Raw genomic sequence first — 17,218 nt, forward strand, 5'->3', positions numbered from 1 at the left:
AAAGTTAAGAGTCTCTTACGTTTGTCTCCCTCTCTGTTTTTATCTTATTTTTCCTTTCCTTCCCCTATGTTCATCTGTCGCACTTTGTATCTGTAAGAATGCAAGGACTTTGGAGGAGGAGTCAAGATGGCAGAGAAGTAGCAGGCTGAGACAACATCAAGTAGCAGGAGATCAGCTAGATAGCTTATCAAACCACGTCAAACACCTACAAATTCAATGGGAAATCGAAGAGAAGAGGAGCAACAATTCTAGAAACGGAAAATCAATCACCTTCAGGAAGGTAGGACCTGCGGAGAAGTGAATCCAAAGCGACGGAGCGACGGGAAGACAGACCTCGGGGGGAGGGGCCGGCTCCTGGCAAGTGGCGGAGCAACGGAGCACAAAATCGGGAGTTTTAAAAGTCTGCTCCACGGAGGGACATCGCTTCAGACGCTAAACTGGGGGGGAAGCCCACGCGGGGTCACAGAAGGACCGGGGGTGTCTGAGTGCCGCAGAGCTCGCAGGTATTAGAGGGGGGAAGCCGGCTACAGTGACAAAGCCAAGGAGTAAGCTCTCAGCGCACGGTTACCTTGTGCCGGTCTCAGGCTGGGTGGGCTCAGAGCCCAGCCGGAGGTCACGGAGACGGAAGCAAACGAGCGCTTTTCTACAAGTGCCAGCAATTGACTGCTTTCCTCCAGGTGCGACCAGAGGTCAGGGAGGCAGAGGCAGTTGGGCACTATTCTCTGAGGGTGCACTGAGGAGCGGGACCCCAAGCTCTCGGCTCCTCCGGGCCGGAGATTAGGAGCCCGCCATCTTCATTCCCGTCCTCCGGAACTCTACGGAAAGCGCTCAGGGAACAAAAGCTCCCGAAAGCAAACCCGAATGGATTACTTAGCCCGGCCCCTGGCAAGGGCGGTGCAATTCCCCCTGCGGCAAAGACACTTGAGAATCACTACAACAGGCCCCTCCCCCAGAAGATCAACAAGAAACCCAGCCAAGAACAACTTCACTCACCAATAACAACGGGATTCCAGAGGAGGAGAAAGCAAATCTTATCTGGACAAAATGACAAGGTGGAAAAACTCACCACAAAAAAAAAAAAACAAGAGGCAGTACCGAAGGCTGGGGACCTGACCAATACGAACATTGGTAATATGACAGATCTAGAGTTCAGAATGACGATTCTCAAGGTTCTAGCCGGGCTCGAAAAAGGCATAGAAGATATTAGAGAAACCCTCTCCGGAGAGATAAAAGCCCTTTCTGGAGAAATAAAAGAACTAAGATCTAACCAAGTTGAAATCAAAAAAGCTATTAATGAGGTGCAATCAAAAATGGAAGCTCTCACTGCTAGGATAAATGAGGCAGAAGAAAGAATTAGTGACATAGAAGACCAAATGACAGAGAATAAAGAAGCTGAGCAAAAGAGAGACAAACAAATACTGGACCACGAGGAGAGAATTCGAGAGATAAGCGACACCATAAGAGGACACAACATTAGAATAATTGGGATTCCAGAAGAAGAAGAGAGAGGGGAGCAGAAGGTATATTGGAGAGAATTATTGGAGAGAATTTCCCTAATATGGCAAAGGGAACAAACATCAAAATCCAGGAGATGCTAAAAACGCCCCTCAAAATCAATAAAAATAGGTCCACACCTCGTCACCTGATAGTAAAATTTACAAGTCTTAGCGACAAAGAGAAAATCCTGAAAGCAGCCCGGGAAAAGAAGTCTGTAACATACAAGGGTAAAAACATTAGATTGGCAGCGGACCTATCCACAGAGACCTGGCAGGCCGGAAAGAACTGGCATGATATATTCAGAGCACTAAACGAGAAAAACATGCAGCCAAGAATACTATATCTGGCTAGGCTATCATTGAAAATAGAAGGAGAGATAAAGAGCTTCCAGGACAAACAAAAGCTGAAAGAATTTGCAAACACCAAACCAGCTCTACAGGAAATTTTGAAAGGAGTCCTCTAAGCAAAGAGAGACCCTAAAAGTAGTAGATCAGAAAGAAACAGAGACAATATACAGTAACAATCACCTTACAGGCAATACAATGGCACTAAATTCGTATCTCTCAATAGTTACCCTGAATGTTAATGGGCTAAATGCCCCAATCAAAAGACACAGCATACCAGAGTGGATTTAAAAAAAACAAAACCCATCAATATGCTGCCTACAAGAAACTCATTTTAGACCCGAAGACACCTCCAGATTTACACTGAGGGGGTGGAAAACAATGTACCATGCTAATGGACATCACAAGAAAGCTGCGGTGGCAATCCTTATATCAGATCAATTAGATTTTAAGCCAAAGACTATAATAAGAGATGAGGAAGGACACTATATCCTACTCAAAGGGTCTGTCCAACAAGAAGACCTAACAATCTTAAATATCTATGCCCCTAACATGGGAGCAGCCAACTACATAAACCAATTAATAACACAATCAAAGAAATACATCGACAGTAATACAATAATAGCAGGGGACTTTAACACTCCCCTCACTGAAATGGACAGATCGTCTAAGCAAAAGATCAACAAGGAAATAAAGGCCTTAAATGACACACTGGACCAGATGGACATCACAGATATATTCAGAACATTCCATCCCAAAGCAACAGAATATACATTCTTCTCTAGTGCACATGGAACATTCTCCAGCATAGACCACATCCTGGGTCACAAATCAGGTCTCAACCGGTATCAAAAGATTGGGATCATTCCCGGCATATTTACAGACCACAATGCTCTGAAGCTAGAACTCAATCACAAGAAGAAATTTGGAAAGAATGCAAATACATGGAGACTAAACAGCATCCTTCTAAAAAATGAATGGATCAACCAGGAAATTAAAGAAGATTTGGAAAAATTCACGGAAACAAATGATAACGAAAACACAACGGTTCAAAATCTGTGGGACACAACAAAGGCAGTCCTGAGAGGAAAATTTACAGCGGTACAAGCCTTTCTCAAGAAACAAGAAAGGTCTTAAATACACAACCTAACCCTACACCTAAAGGAGCTGGAGAGAGAACAACAAAGAAAGCCTAAACCCAGCAGGAGAAGAGAAATCATAAAGATCAGAGCAGAAATCAATGAAACAGGAACTAAAAAAACAACAGAACAAATCAACGAAACTAGGAGCTGGTTCTTTGAAAGAATTAATAAGATTGACAAACCCCTGGCCAGACTTATCAAAAAGAAAAGAGAAAGGACCCAAATAAATAAAATCATGAATGAAAGAGAAGAGATCACAACCAACACCAAAGAAATACAAACAATTATAAGAACATACTATGAGCAACTCTACGCCAACAAATTCGACAAGCTGGAAGAAATGGATACATTTCTAGAGACATATAAACTACCACAACTGAACCAGGAAGAAATAGAAAGCCTGAACAGACCCATAACCAGTAAGGAGATTGAAACAGTCATCAAAAATCTCCAAACAAACAAAAGTCCAGGACCAGACGGCTTCCCAGGGGAATTCTACCAAACATTTAAAGAAGAATTAATTCCCATTCTCCTGAAACTGTTCCAAAATACAGAAATGGAAGGAAAACTTCCAAACTCATTCTATGAGGACAGCATCACCTTGATCCCCAAACCAGACAAGGATCCCATCAAAAAAGAGAATTACAGACCAATATCCTTGATGAACACAGATGCAAAAATTCTCACCAAAATACTGGCCAATAGGACCCAACAGTACATTAAAAGGATTATTCACCACGACCAAGTGGGATTTATTCCAGGGCTGCAAGGTTGGTTCAACATCCGCAAATCCATCCATGTGGTACAATACATTAACAAAAGAAAGAATAAGGACCATATGATACTCTCAATAGACGCTGAAGCATTTGACAAAGTGCAGCATCCCTTCCTGATTAAAACTCTTCAAAGTGTAGGGATAGAGGGCACATACCTCAATATTATCAAAGCCATCTATGAAAAACCCACCGCAAATATCATTCTCAATGGAGAAAAACTGAAAGCTTTTCCGCTAAGGTCAGGAACACGGCAGGGACGTCCGTTATCACCACTGCTGTTCAACATAGTACTAGAAGTCCTAGCCTCAGCAATCAGACAACAAAAAGAAATTAAAGGCATCCAAATCGGCAAAGAAGAAGTCAAACTATCACTCTTTGCAGATGATATGATACTATACGTGGAAAACCCAAAAGGCTCCACTCCAAAACTGCTAGAACTTGTACAGGAATTCAGTAAAGTGTCAGGATATAAAGTCAATGCACAGAAATCAGCTGCATTTCTTTACACTAACAACAAGACAGAAGAAAGAGAAATTGAGCAGTCAGTCCCATTTACCATTACACCCAAAACCATAAGATACCTAGGAATAAATCTAACCAAAGAGGCAAAGAATCTATACCCAGAAAACTATAAAGTCCTCATGAAAGAAATTGAGGAAGACACAAAGAAATGGAAAAATGTTCCATGCTCCTGGATTGGAAGAACAAATATTCTGAAAATGTCTATTCTACCTAAAGCAATCTACGCATTTAATGCAATCCCTATCAAAATCCCAACCATTTCTTTCAAAGAAATAGAACAAATAATCCTAAAATTTATATGGAACCAGAAAAGACCTCGAATAGCCAAAGGAATATTGAAAAAGAAAGCCAAAGTCGGTGGCATCACAATTCCAGACTTCAAGCTCTATTACAAGGCTGTCATCATCAAGACAGTATGGTACTGGCACAAAAACAGACATATAGATCAATGGAACAGAATAGAGAGCCCAGAAACAGACCCTCAACTCTATGATCAACTAATTTTTGACAAAGCAGGAAGGAATGTCCAACGGAAAAAAGACAGCCTCTTCAACAAATGGTGCTGGGAAAATTGGACGGCCACATGCAGAAAAATGAAATTGGACTATTTCCTTACACCACACACGAAAATAGACTCAAAATGGATGAAGGACCTCAATGTGAGAAAGGAATCCATCAAAATCCTTGAGGAGAACGCAGGCAGCAACCTCTTTGACCTCAACCGCAGCAACTTCTTCCTAGGAACATCGCCAAAGGCAACAGAAGCAAGGGCAAAAAATGAACTATTGGGATTTCATCAAGATCAAAAGCTTTTGCACAGCAAAGGAAACAGTTAACAAAACCAAAAGACAACCGACAGAATGGGAGAAGATATTTGCAAACGACATATCAGATAAAGGGCTAATATCCAAAATGTATAAAGAGCTTAGCAAACTCAACACCCAGAGAACAAATAATCCAATCAAGAAATGGGCAGAGGACATGAACAGACATTTCTGCAAAGAAGACATCCAGATGGCCAACAGACACATGAAAAAATGCTCCACATCACTCGGCATCCGGGAAATACAAATCAAAACCACAATGAGATACCACCTCACACCAGTCAGAATGGCTAAAATTAACAAGTCAAGAAATGACAGATGCTGGCGAGGATGCGGAGAGAGGGGAACCCTCCTACACTGTTGGTGGGAATGCAAGCTGGTGCAACCGCTCTGGAAAACAGTGTGGAGGTTCCTCAAAAAACTGAAAATAGAGCCACCCTATGACCCAGCGATTGCACTACTGGGTGTATATCCTAAAGATACAAACGTGGTGCTCCGAAGGGGCACGTGCACCCAAATGTTTATAGCAGCAATGTCTACAATAGCCAAACTATGGAAAGAACCTAGATGTCCATCAACAGATGAATGGATAAAGAAGATGTGGTATATATACACAATGGAATACTATGCAGCCATCAAAAGACATGAAATCTTGCCATTTGCGATGACGTGGATGGAACTAGAGGGTATCATGCTTAGCGAAATAAGTCAACCGGAGAAAGACAACTATCATATGATCTCTTTGATATGAGGAAGTGCAGATGCAATGTGGGGGGGTTGGGGGGAGGCAGGAAAAGAAAAAATGAAAGAAGATGGGATCGGGAGGGAGACAAACCATAAAAGACTCAATCTCAAAAAACAGACTGAGGGTTGCTGGGGGGAGGGGGGACGGGAGAGGGTGGTGGGGATATGGACATTGGGGAGGGTATGTGCTATGATGAGTGCTGTGAAAGGTGTAAACCTGGCGATTCACAGACCTGTACCCCTGGGGATAAAAATACATTATATGTTTATTAAAATAAATAAATAAATTTAAAAAAAAAAAGAATGCAAGCACTTTCAACTTAGCACTTAACAATGGAAAGACAGGGATAAAAGGATGAAAGTTTTTAGAATTAACACTTCAAGCATAATACTAACATCATTTCTCAAAAGGTTCAAACAACTATAAAGACCTCATCTGTGGGGCGCCTGGGTGGCTCAGTTGGTTAAGCGTCTGCCTTCAGCTTGGGTTATGATCCCGGGATCCTGGGATCGAGCCCCAAATGGAGCCCCACATCGAGCCCCGCATGGAGCCCCGCATCTCGCTCCCTGCTCAGCAGAGAGCTTGCTTCTCCCTCTCCCTCTGCCTGCCTCTCTGCTTGCTTGTGCTCTCTCTGTCAAATAAATAAATAAAATCTTTAAAAAAAGACTTTATTTCTATTAAGAAGAGAGAGATAAAGTACTGAAACTGATGATAATATATCTAATAATAAATTACCTTTTATAGCATAATCATTTATTTCCATAGGCCATTTCCTCTGTACTTCCTATTCTGCCAAGATTTCCCTAGGCCAGACTTTGGCCAAATTCCTGATTCCTAAAAACTCTACCAGGCAGAAATAAAATCAACTGGGATGACCCCCATTAAAAATGATCCTTTTTTAATTTGAGAGAATCACAGGTCAGGAAAACCTGGTCTAGGAAATAAAAGTGGATTTTATGAGGACAAATGTAGGCATTGAAACAACCGGCTCAGAGAGACAAAGTGCAGAATGAGAAGAGCCCTAAGGACAGAACCTGACATAGAAATCTAAGGGATGGTGGGAGAAAAAGCATTCATTAATCACGATCAGCAATGCTGAAAGATAGCTGAGGCTATGGGAGTAGGAGGAGTAACTTCCACAACCTCATTAAACTAAGAGAAACCCTAACAATGGTTTTCTGCTTCTGTATCAAGTTAGGTAGGCTACTATTTTGACATCTAAACAAAACACACTTCAGAAAGACTACTTTTTACTTAATATTATTATCTCGGCTTTATTCAAGGATAGACTCAATAAGAAACAGACTTACAAAAAATAAATCCGCATGTTTCATAAAGCTAGTCTTAAAAACAGGCAATTATGTTCTTCGTCCCTTACACAAAAGCCCACACAGTAAACATCTCTTCAGAATTTTGTGGCAGGGAAAAAAAAAGTCTACCCTGCCAACTGTCATTCTTCCTTATATTGAACAATGACAGGCATGTAAACATCTGTACTGACCCTTAACTTGCTGGCTTTAGGAGGGAAGGAACGACAAAGCAGGCTGTAATTAGGTCAGATATAAAGGGAGTTTCCAGGTAACCAGCAAGGTCCTAATGACTGACCTGGGTAGTGACCCAATAAAATTCATTATTATGCATTCATAGTTTAGGCACTTGTCCATATGTATAAACTCATTAAATAAAAGAAATGTCAAAAAGATGCTATTCACAAATACAAAACTATCAACAATTATATTCTAACAAAAACTGTAACAATTGTAACAAGAGATACCCAAGATTCATGTGATGAAAACTACAAACCCCTTACTGACACCTGTAAGAGTAAATGAAATCATTGCTTAATCCTAAGTGAGAAGACTCAAACTTGTAAAAAAATTATAATAATAAAATAAATTAAAAAATAAAAATGAATTCTACCCTAAGTTAAATAATAAATTCAGTTCAATACCTTTCAAATAAATAATGAAACTTCTTTGTAATATGGCTTTTTTACATGTGATCCTAAAATTCACCTAGAGGAGAGAATGTGTTTAAAGAGGGAAAAAAGGGCACCTGGGTAGCTCAGTGGGTTAAAGCCTCTGCCTTCGGCTCAGGTCATGATCCTAGGGTCCTGGGATCGAGCCCCACATCGGGCTCTCTGCTCAGCGGGGAGCCTGCTTCCCCCTCTCTCTCGGGCTGCCTCTCTGCCTACTTGTGATCTCTCTGTCAAATAAATAAATAAAATCTTTTTTAAAAAAATAAATAAAATAAAGAGGGAACAAAATAAATAAATAATAAAGGGGAACTCGCTCTGAGATCAGAACACACTGGAAGGCTATAGAAATTAAAACACTGTGGACTGCCAGGTCCAGAAGCGTGGACAAGAGCCGATTACACCAAGCAGGCGATGTCCAAAATCAGCACTAGTGAACAGTCCTTTCAGTTCTTCCCTCTTTCAGCAAGTTAAAATCCTCTCGCAAACAGTCACGCAGTGCTGAGATTGTGGTTTCTTGACACCACCCACCCAAAAGAGAATTAGAACTCTCTGGAGGATAAGTTTAAGATGAACCTGAAACAATCTGGTATAAAATAAGAAAACGCTATTTAAAAACCACCACCACCACCACCACCACAGGACTTGCTGAAAGGGCACAGAAGGTACCTGAGGGGCTCCTGACCAAATTAGGGACAAATTTAAGCACAAAACAAATATTGATAGTAACAGATGAGGGAAATGGGTTTCTTTATAGCAGAATGCCAACTAATAAATGAAGAAGGATTAATGTTGGAAAAATCACCATTTCGCAGCTATCACAGAAATAAGTGATTCAGGCAAAAATTGAAAATGGATGCTTAGACCAGCAGGTGAGAGTGTGCTGAGGAAAGGGCTATGTATGTCACCTCAGAGTATCTCCCCACAAAGTGCTCATTACTTATAAAGGGAAAAATATGCTAACATTACCATGGAGAAACCTGGTAGATACTTTGCTTAAGTGATCAAAGTTCCCATCAGCAACCAGAAAACAGAGATGACATGCCTGCTGACGTGAGGCACAGAGGACACGCCTTATTCTTGTGGCATTCCTGCCAAAAATACATAATCTGAATCTAATCTCAAGGAAACATCAGACGCATCCAAACTGAGAGACGAGGTACAAAATAAGAAGCTCATACTATTAAAAAAAAAATGTCACGGTCATCGAAGACAAAAGGCTCGTGAGGAACTGCCACAGATGAAGAGACTGAAGGAGCCATGAAAACTCAATGCAAAACACAGTCCTGGGCAGAAACCTGGACCAGAAAAGATAAACCCTACAAAGAACATTACTGGGGGAAAAATCACAGAATATAGGCTAAAGACAAGATACTATGCCAAAGTTAAATTTCCTAAATTAGATTCTCATACTGAAGTATTTTGCAGAATTCCTTGTTCCTAGGAAATAAACGTTAAATTAGTTAGGGATTAAAAGGCATGATTTCTGTAATTTATACCCAAATAGTGCTGAAAAGAAACAAATTATCTCAAATAGGTGACAGAGACAAAATAGTCACAAGAGGTGAGATCTATAAAGTCATCTTGTGCTGCCCTTGTAACTCTTCTTCATTTGAAACTTAAAAAAAAAAACAATTTTTAAAAAAATTAGGACTTAAACCTGGCGATTCACAGACCTGTACCCCTGGGGATAAAAATACATTATATGTTTATTAAAATAAAAAAATTTTTTAAAAAAATTAGGACTGGAAGGCATACAGGTTAGGTCTTTTAGCAGCTCCGGATTGGGTGGGATATGGACCTGAGGGCAGTCTCTGTCCTTCTATGCATTTTCTTGGTACTTTTTTGAAACCACCTTCCCAGAAGTCAGCTTCACCAAATAGGGAGAGTAACCATTACCGCCAGAGAAATGCCCCCAGCCCTTACTCCAAACAACCGTTCTGCTTTGAGGTGGCCAGGCCATGCTCCTGAAAAGATCCCTTGGGCCCATGGAGTTCTGGATAAAGTCCTAAGTATTTCCTGTCAGCCCAGATGCTAGTGCTGCTGTTAGCCCAAAGTCCACAGCTATGAGAGGGCTCCATCTCTCACATCCATCCTTGGTTTCTAACTCCATATTTCCGTATTAAAAGGGTTCTCTCCAGACATCACAGCAAGTCCATACTGCATCTAGAATGCCAGGTCAATGAATTAAAGTATGTGTTTGGTAAAGCCCTTAGCTAGACCTGCTAGGATACCACAGAACGCTACTGGCTCCTCTCAACAGAGAAGAGTTATATATAATTTCCCCACAGCCCCCCTAGGAATGCAGTCTATCCTCCGTCATCTACCCAAACACAGGCTCACTAGTGACTTCTAGAATTTTCTATACCTATATTTCCCATAGTATTATGCTGCTCCCTTAAGGAGAGTGATAGATCATCCCAGAAGTTCAAACTTTAGCATAACAGACAAAAAAATTCCTTCAAATTAGTGATCACATGTTTGACGATTCTCTGTTCTCAACATTAGTAACATAATTCTTATTTTTGCTTTTCTTTAATCATTTAAATCAGTTTCTACTGGGGGATTGGCAGGAAACTGTGTGGGAACTCTTATACTATCATCTTACTAGGAAATGTCTAGTTTTGTTTGTATTGTTTTTATTGTAGACAAAATCTAACTTTTTTTAACTATAGAAAATTATATATCCAGATGAGACAATGAAAGTACAAATCATGCTAATCATGAACCTAAGACTCTGAAACATACAAATTTCCAAAGAAATCACTTTAATTCCTTCCAAGCAAATAATCAAGCCAGTTTTCCAGGGAAAAGTGTACCTACGGTACACTCAAAGACTTAGCAGGTTGACCCATATGAAACTGCTAATATTTGATCATTTTTGACAAAAATGTCAATTTCATGTGATTCAACAATTTAATTTAAAAATGCATGAATATAGATGAAAAATTAACAAAAACAAAAACTAATACCCAATATGTAATATATAAAAACAGAACAAAAATTTCACTTTTCAAGCAACAATACCTCTTTATTAGCAAGATGTGGGGGACACCACTGAATTCTATGAGCTAACATCAAAAACCAGCTTTTTATATTAAAATTAAAATTACCAAAAATTAAACCCACTTTTAAATTTTATTTTAAAATATATTAAACAATAAAATTCTGACACTGAGAAGAATGTTGATAAATAGCCTGGTTCACCCCTCTGTCCTTTAGTACTACAACAAACTATTTCATACAGATAAATATTTAAATAAATATATATATATATATATAGAGAGAGAGAGAGAGAGATCCCTCAGAAATAGATTCCACAATTTAACAAGCTTTACTTTTCAGGAAGCCATGGCCTTTGAAAAACATTTCACTTCACATTCATCATTCTTAGACAACCATTTTTTAAAAAAAGAAGGCCCAGATGAAATTATGGGCAGTTTCTCATTTAAAAATCTCTTAAAAAATAAAAGAACTGCTGGGGAAGGTATGTGCTATGGTGAGTGCTGTGAAGTGTGTAAACCTGGCGAGTCACAGACGTGTACCCCTGGGGCTAATAATACATTATATGTTAATAAAAAAATTAAAAAAGAAAAAGAACTGGATTCAGAAAGGGTTTAGAAGATCTAGTCTAGAAAAGCCAAAAGACAAGTGAGCAGGACTCTAAATGACATAGGTTGAATGGGATTTGAACAGACAATTCTAATTAGAATGGATATAGCTAAAAGTTACAAACAAGATGAGGTATCTCATTCTCTAATGTTCCCATGCCTAAGAACCACCTGGAAGAGATTGTTAAAACAAAATTCTGGACCCCCACCTCCAGAGATTTTAATTCAGTAGGTATGACATGGTGCTTAAGAATTTTAAACAAGTGGGGCAACCTGGGTGGCTCAGTTGGTTAAGTGTCTGACTCTTAATTTTGGGTCAGATCATGATCTCAGGGTTGTGATGTTGAGCCCTATGTCGGGCTCCATGCTGGGCATGGGACCTGGGCAAGATTCTCTTTCTCCTTCTGCCCCTGCCCCACGCCTCTTAAAATTTTTTTTCAAACAAGCTCCAAGGTGAAGCTTAGACATCTACTGAGCAGCACTAAGGTAACCAATACTGACCTCAAACTAGGTCTAGACTCAAGCACCCGGGAAATCTGTATAGCTCTGCTCTACTCTCTACTAGCTGCTTCTCGTCTCTTTGGCTTACATGTTAAAGGATCCAGGGACAGAAGGTTCTGGACATAATCCTCAAGATTACATCTGGAGCACAGAGGGATTTCAAAACTTCCAGTAGACACCTATTTCTAAAGCCTTCTTAAGAATTATGAAGAATTACCAAAATCATTCCTTGTTTCTGGAATATTCCACTCAGGATCCATCATACAAGCATGGATTAGAAAAGACCAGCACCCTTCTAAACTCAAAAGGGAAAATGTGGTTCATAGATATACAGAACCATATACTGCATTTAAAATAAAACAATGAATAAAATTCCTTTGTTCCCTTACATAATGTTTTCACTATGCTTACAAAACAGAATTCTAACTAGTGAATGAATACCACCAGATAAGCTACGGTCGAGAAGTTTTCTAGAATAAAATCACTATTTGCAAGTTGTCCCCTAAGTAATATAATCATTAACAATGTCATTCAAAAGAGATTTCCAGGTAGAGGTTTAATAAGTTAAAATTTATCCACTGACCTTATAAAGCACAATCCTTTAAGATAATCAAATGATGCTGCATATACCTGTTACAACAGACTCCTAGAAATATTTTCTTAATCTAAATAGCTGCAAATAATTTTCTTTGAGTTCTCTGAGGACAGGGAAATCTCTTCTTAGCAATTATCCTGAAGTCCCAAATTCCATTATCATAGTGAAAGGAGACAGAAAAACAATAAACTGCATTACTTAGGATAATGCTTACTATACTATACTTAGCCATATGTTTATAACCATTCTTTACTTTCAAAATATATCAACAATGATTTTATCAAACCCAATTTTTAAAAATTCAACAAGCTATAAGGAGCTCAGAGTAAATATTAGACAGTTACGAACTCTTTTCCCTGAGTACTTAAACTTATGAGCAGATGTTTTTCCAAAGAAGTGCTTTGTCCCCAAAGGAAAAATTGTATTCTAGAAGATATAATGGTATGTACTTTCCCATGAAGAATCACTCAAAACAGAGCATTATATTCTACATTAGAATCACCTTTATTTAAAAAGCAGAATACTGGGTGCCTGGTGGCTCAGTACATTAAGCCTCTGCTCTTGTAGAAAAGTGACACCAGGGGCACCTGGGTGGCTCAGTGGGTTAAAGCCTCTGCCTTCGGCTCAGGTCATGATCCTAGGGTCCTGGGACCAAGACCCACATCGGGCTCTCTGCTCAGCGGGGAGCCTGCTTCCCCCCCGCCACCGCCCCCGCCGCCTGTCTCTATGCCTACTTGTGATCTCTGTTAAATAAATAAAATCTTAAAAAAAAAAAAAAAGGCAGAATACTGCCCATTAGCCAATCCTACACTACGAATTAGCCCTACCAAGAAACATCATGTCCTCTTTCTGTAGCTTGCTAGATCTGGTTATTTCTTTTATGATCTATTTCACGCTTTCTTCTTCCCTCTTTACTTTCCTCTTGTTTCTTATTTTCCACCTTTCTCCCATAACACTCTTCTGCAAAACCCTTTTCAAATTCTTCTGTGTTTCTTTCTGGACTTCTCATTTTCATCCACAAACTTCATATCTCTCATCTCTTTCTTCTTTCATATTATTCACACTACCCATACCCTCATCTACCCTGCAATATCCCCACCTTTTCTGCTGTTTGTTTTAAATTACTGAGGACTTTTTTCTCCAATTGACATAAGCAGTCCACTTGCCTGGAGACATTAATTTTGCCGTCTTTTGTCTCACTGAAAACAATTGAGAATTTAGGACTTTTCCTTCTTGGAACCACAATGGCAAAAAAAAAAAAAAAAAAAAAGGACATTAGCAGGAAAACATCTCACCATTTCTCGATAAATCAGAAAATAGATGTGGAGATAAGTAATATCACTCTGAACTCCAATAATGTTGGCGAAATTGATTATAAAAGTGAAATCTCAGGGGCGCCTGGGTGGCTCAGTGGGTTAAAGCCTCTGCCTTCAGCTCAGGTCATCATCTCGGGGTCCTGGGATCGAGTCCCGCATCAGGCTCTCTGCTGGGCAGGGAGCCTGCTTCCTCCTCTCTCTCTGCCTGCCTCTCTGCCTACTTGTGTTCTCTCTCTGTCAAATAAATAAATAAAATCTTTAAAAAAAAATTAAAAATTAAAAGTGAAATCTCAGACTATGATTCTCCAGATGATAATATCATGAATGAATTTCATCAAGTTCAAGATCAAGGCTTCCAGTTACAGATCAAAACAGAGATGCCCCTAGCCTTCCCACTAAGTATAATAAAAACCCTGTAGATTACATATTACAACTACAAAGAAGACTCAAAGTAGAGAGAAGAAGGCAGGCAGAAGTGACAGTGGAACCCAAGGAACAACACAACAGCGAGTTCTCCGAGTCTCTTCTTTTTGCTTCGTATATTCCAGATTGAGTACTGGAGAGGCCAGCATCATGGAAACACCACAGGAGCACACAAAAACACCCCAAGAAAAACTTGCTCTCTCCAAAGGACTAAGGATGGAGCAACCTAGCAAGAGGGAAAACTTTTAGACAATAAACACCATATTTCTGACCAAACACCGTGAAAACAACCATGGTCCCATCTCCACACCACTGACAAAAACCAACCAGAGTCTAGACCTCCACCATTGTCCAACTGTAACAAGGTCACAAACACACACACACACACACACACATGGATGATATCAGAAAAGACTGTGTGCAGGGCATCTGGGTGGTACAGTCAGTTGAGTGTCCAACTCTTGGTTTCAGCGCAGGTCATGATCTCAAGCTCATGAAATTGAGCTCCACAATAGCCTCCAAACTCTACACGGAGTCTGCTTCAGATTCTCTCTCTGCCCCTCATGCTCGCTTTCTTTCTAAAATAAATAAACTCTTAAAAAAAAAAAAAAAGGAAAAGACTGTGTGAAGAGTGAGGACTTAACATTATCCTTCAGCAGTAATGTGCCTGCCTCCCCCCGCAAATGCTTATCAGTAGAGACCACAAGGAAAACAGTGACAGGGTACTTCCTCCTCTGTCAGCCAAAGTTAGTGTCATCAGATGCCTGACAAGGAACCAATCTCCCACCTCTGCACAAAAATAAGGAGGAGCCCCTTCCCACTGGGTATCAACAGAGGCCAAGTAAGGAGGATGGATTTCCACCTCAGGCAGTAATAAGGTGGCACTCCACCTTTGCCTCCAAATCCAAAATTGGTGTCAGAAAAGGTCAGCTAAGGGGCATCTGGGTGGTTCAATCAATTAAGCATCGAGTTCAGCTCAGGTCATGATCTCAGGGTTCTGAAATCAAGCCCTACATCAGGCTCCCCACTCATGTGGGGAATCTGCTTGTGTCTCTTCTTCTGCCCCTCTCCTGGCTCATGTTCTGTCTCTCTCTCAAATAAATAAAATCTAAAAAAAAAAAAAAAGAAAAGAAAGAAGGCCAGCTAAGACAGACAACTTAAACAAGACCCAGAGTCTCATAACGTAACATCCAAAATGCCCTGGATAGCTGAAAATCACCCATCATACTAAGAATCAGGAAATCTCAACCTGAGAAAGAAAAGACAATCAGTAAATGCCAATACCAAGATGACACAGATGTTGGAATTATCTGACAAAGATTTTTTTTTTAATTTTAAAAAAATTTTTTATTAACATTACATTATGTAATGTATTATTAGCCCCAGAGGTACAGGTCTGTGAATCACCAGGTTTACACACACCACAGCACATACCTTCCCCAATGTCCATAACCCCACCACCCTGATAAATATTTTAAAGCAGCCATCATAAAAATGTTTCAATGGGCAGATTTTTTTAAAAATGAAAAAAAAAAAAAAGAAAAGAAACCCTATGCAAAGAAATCAAAGACGGAAGTTATCGAAACAAATGAAAATTTTACAACAGAAAATGCCATAACTGAAATTTAAAAAATTTAATGTATGGACTGAATAGCAGAATGGAAAAGAAGAAAGTGTCAGTGAATCTTGAGGAAGACAACCAAAATTGCCCTCCAATCTGAATAACAAAGAGAAAACAGACCAGAAAAAAAAACATTCTCAGGAACCTTTGAAACTGTAACAAATGATCTGAGATCTAAACATTCTTGTCAACAGAAACCTAGAAGGAAAAGATATAGAGAGTAGGCTGGGAAAAGCAGTAGAAAAAATAATGGCTAGAATTTCCCAAATTTGGCAAAAGATGTAAACACACATAAAGATGTAAGAAGCTAAGAAAATAACAAAAAGATAAACCCAAAGAAACCTATGCCAAGAAACAACATAAATGAACTTCAGAAAATCAGAGACAAAGAAAAAAAAATTGATAGCAGCCAGAGAGAAATGCCACATTCCAGTGGAAAAAAATAATAATTTGAGTAACTGCAGATTTCTCCTCAGAAATCATGGCAGCCAGAAAAAGATGGCATGACATTTTTCAAGTACCAGGGGAGGGTGTGGGGGGTGGGGGTAGGGTGGGGGAGCGGCAGCAGGTGGAGGCAGGGAAGAAAAAAAAAAAAAGAACTATCAACCCCAAATTCCACACCTGGCAAAACTATCAAATAAGACATTCTCAAAGGAAAACCAATGGAAATTTTCATCAGCAAACTGACCCTTAAAAAATGGCTAAAAGGAAGTTCTTGAAATGGAAAGGATAAAAGAAGGAATCTTGCAATATCAGGAAAGAAAGAACTGAAAGAGCAAAAATAGGATAAATACAGGGGCACCTGGGTGGCTCAGTCTTTAAGCAGCTGCTTTCGGCTCGGGTCATGATTCCGGGGTCCTGGGATAGAGTCCCACATCAGGCTCCCTTCTTGGTGGGAGGCCTGCTTCTCTCTCTCCCACTCCCACTCCCCCTGCTTATGTTCCCTTTCTGGCTGTCACTCTCTCTGTCAAATAAATAAATAAAATCTTAAAAAAAATAGGATAAACACAATGAGGTTGCCAAATTATATTTGGTGGCTGAAGCAAAAGTATAACATTGTCTATGTACATTCTCAATGTAGAGAAAATATTTTAAAACAATTATAAACTATGGAGGGTAAAGGGCCTTAAAGGATGTAAGTTTCCATACTGCACTCAAACTATTTTACTGGTTGCTCTGTAGTGTTTTGAATGTATCCCTTCATACAGATATTTTACTGGTTGCTCTAGGTGTGATATAGATATATATATATATATATATGATATATATATATATATATATATATCTATATCACACCTAGAGCAACCAGTAAAATATCACACCTAG

The 17,218-nt window shown here is 39.6% G+C and overlaps 1 protein-coding gene across 2 annotated transcripts in view; it reads right to left on the reverse strand.

The window, feature by feature from the left end:
* The window catches only part of MGAT4A (alpha-1,3-mannosyl-glycoprotein 4-beta-N-acetylglucosaminyltransferase A), a 122,171-nt gene that overhangs the window by 69,133 nt on the left and 35,820 nt on the right, over window positions 1-17,218 (reverse strand). The window lies entirely within an intron of this gene.

This window comes from Martes martes, assembly GCF_963455335.1.
Source record: "Martes martes genome assembly, chromosome: 9".
NCBI classification, from domain to species: domain Eukaryota; kingdom Metazoa; phylum Chordata; class Mammalia; order Carnivora; family Mustelidae; genus Martes; species Martes martes.